Source organism: Urocitellus parryii, chromosome Y (assembly GCF_045843805.1).
Source record: "Urocitellus parryii isolate mUroPar1 chromosome Y, mUroPar1.hap1, whole genome shotgun sequence".
Lineage (NCBI taxonomy): Eukaryota > Metazoa > Chordata > Mammalia > Rodentia > Sciuridae > Urocitellus > Urocitellus parryii.
This window is the reverse complement of record NC_135548.1, coordinates 25,752,384-25,755,343: the sequence shown is the minus strand read 5'-3', so window position 1 is coordinate 25,755,343 and position 2,960 is coordinate 25,752,384.

The following is a 2,960-nucleotide window of genomic DNA, read 5'->3' as shown; positions in this document are numbered from 1 at the left end:
CTTTCCTCTTATATGACATTTTTTATAACCCTGAGGATCGCCTTCCATTTCCATGCACTTTCCCTTCTCACTCCCTTTCCCTCCCACCTCTCATCCCTGTTTAATGTAAATCTTCTTCTCAAGCTCTTCGTCCCTACCCTGTCCTTGTTCACTCTCCTTATATCAAAGGAGTCATTTGGAATTTGTTTTTTAAAGATTGACTAGCTTCACTTAGCATAATCTGCTCTAATGCCATCCATTTCCCTCCAAATTCTATGATTTTGTCATTTTTTAATGCAGAGTAATACTCCATAGTATATAAATGCCACATTTTTTTTATCCATTCATCTATTGAAGGGCATCTAGGCTGGTTCCACAGTCTTGCTATCGTGAATTGAGCTGCTATGAACATCGATGTAGCAGTGTCCCTGTAGCATGCTCTTGTTAGGGCTTTAGGGAATAGACCCAGAAGGGGAATAGCTGGGTCGAATGGTGGTTCCATTCCCAGCTTTCCAAGAAATCTCCATACTGCTTTCCAAATTGGCTGCACCAATTTGCAGTCCCACCAGCAATGAACAAGAGTGCCCTTTTCCCCGCATCCTCTCCAGCACTTATTGTTGTTTGACTTCCTAATGGCTGCCAGTCTTACTGGAGTGAGATGGTATCTTAGGGTAGTTTTGATTTGCATTTCTCTGACTACTAGCGATGGTGAGCATTTTTTCATGTACTTGTTGATTGATTGTATGTCCTCCTCTGAGAAGTGTCTGTTCAGGTCCTTGGCCCATTTATTGATTGGGTTATTTGTTATCTTATTGTCTAATTTTTTGAGTTCTTTGTATATTCTGGTTATTAGGGCTCTATCTGAAGTGTGTGGAGTAAAGATTTGTTCCCAGGATGTAGGCTCCCTGTTTATCTCTCTTATTGTTTCTTTTGCTGAGAAAAAACTTTTTAGTTTGAGTAAGTCCCATTTGTTGATTCTATTTGTTAACTCTAGCGCTATGGGTGTCCTATTGAGGAATTTGGAGCCCGATCCCACCGCGTGTAGATCATAACCAACTTTTTCTTCTATCAGATGCCATGTCTCTGATTTAATATCAAGCTCCTTGATCCATTTTGAGTTAACTTTTGTGCACGGCGAGAGATAGGGATTCAGATTCATTTTGGTACAAATGGATTTCCAGTTTTCCCAGCACCATTTGTTGAAGATGCTATCCTTCCTCCATTGCATGCTTTTAGCCCCTTTATCAAAAATAAGATAGTTGTAGTTTTGTGGATTGGTTACTGTGTCCTCTATTCTGTACCATTGGTCCACCCGCCTGTTTTGGTACCAGTACCATGCTGTTTTTGTTACTATTGCTCTGTAGTATAGTTTGAAGTCTGGTATCGCTATACCGCCTGATTCACACTTCCTGCTTAGTATTGTTTTTGCTATTCTGGGTCTCTTATTGTTCCATATGAATTTCATGATTCTTTTATCGATTTCTACAAGATATGCTGTTGGGATTTTGATTGGCATTGCATTGAACTTATATAGGACTTTTGGTAATATCGCCATTTTGATGATGTTAGTTCTGCCTATCCATGAGCAGGGTATATTTTTCCATCTTCTAAGGTCTTCTTCTATGTCTTTCTTTAGGGTTCTGTAATTTTCATTGTATAAATCTTTCACCTCTTTTGTTAGGTTGATTCCCAAGTATTTTATTTTTTGGGGGGATATTGTGAATGGAGTAGTTGTCCTCATTTCCGTTTCAGAGGCTCTGTCGCTGATATACAGGAATGCCTTTGATTTATGCGTGTTGATCTTATATCCTGCCACTTTGCTGAATTCATTTATTAGCTCTAATAGCTTCTTTGTAGACCCTTTTGGGTCTGCTAGGTATAGAATCATATCATCTGCAAATAGTGATAATTTAAGTTCTTCTTTTCCTATTTTTATGCCTTTAATTTCTTTCGTCTGCCTAATTGCTCTGGCCAGTATTTCGAGGACTATGTTGAACAAAGTGGTGAGAGAGGGCATCCCTGTCTTGTACCAGATCTTAGAGGGAATGCCTTCAATTTTTCTCCATTCAGAATGATGCTGGCCTGTGGCTTATCATAGATTGCTTTTACAATGTTGAGGTATGATCCAGTTATCCCTAATTTTTCTAGAGTTTTGAACATAAAGGGATGCTGTACTTTGTCGAAAGCTTTTTCTGCATCTATCGATATGATCATATGGTTCTTATTTTTAAGTCTATTGATGTGGTGGATAACATTTATTGTTTTCCGTATATTGAACCAACCTTGCATACCAGGGATGAATCCTACTTGATCATGGTGTATAATTTTTTTGATATGTATTTGAATCCGATTCGCCAGAATTTTATTGAGGATTTTTGCATCAAGGTTCATTAGAGATATTGGTCTGTAGTTTTCTTTCTTTGAAGTGTCTTTGTCTGGTTTCGGAATCAGGGTGATGTTGGCCTCGTAGAACGAATTTGGAAGTTCTCCCTCTTTTTCTATTTCCTGAAATAGCTTGAAAAGTATTGGTGTTAGTTCCTCTTTAAAGGTTTTGTAAAACTCTGCTGTATACCCATCCGGTCCTGGGCTTTTCTTAGTTGGTAGTCTTTTGATGGTTTCTTCTATTTCCTCTATTGTTATTGGTCTGTTTAGGTTGTCTATATCCTCCTGGCTCAATCTAGGCAGATCATAAGACTCAAGGAATTTATCTATGCCTTCACTATCTTCTGTTTTATTGGAGTATAAGGATTCAAAGTAGTTTCTGATTATCTTCTGTATTTCTGAAGTGTCTGTTGTGATATTGCCTTTTTCATCCCGTATGCTAGTAATTTGGGTTCTCTCTCTTCTTCTCTTCGTTAGCATGGCTAAGGGTCTGTCAATTTTATTTATTTTTTCAAAGAACCAGCTTTTAGTTTTGTCAATTTTTTCAATTGTTTCTTTTGTTTCAATTTCATTAATTTCAGCTCTGATTTTAATTATTT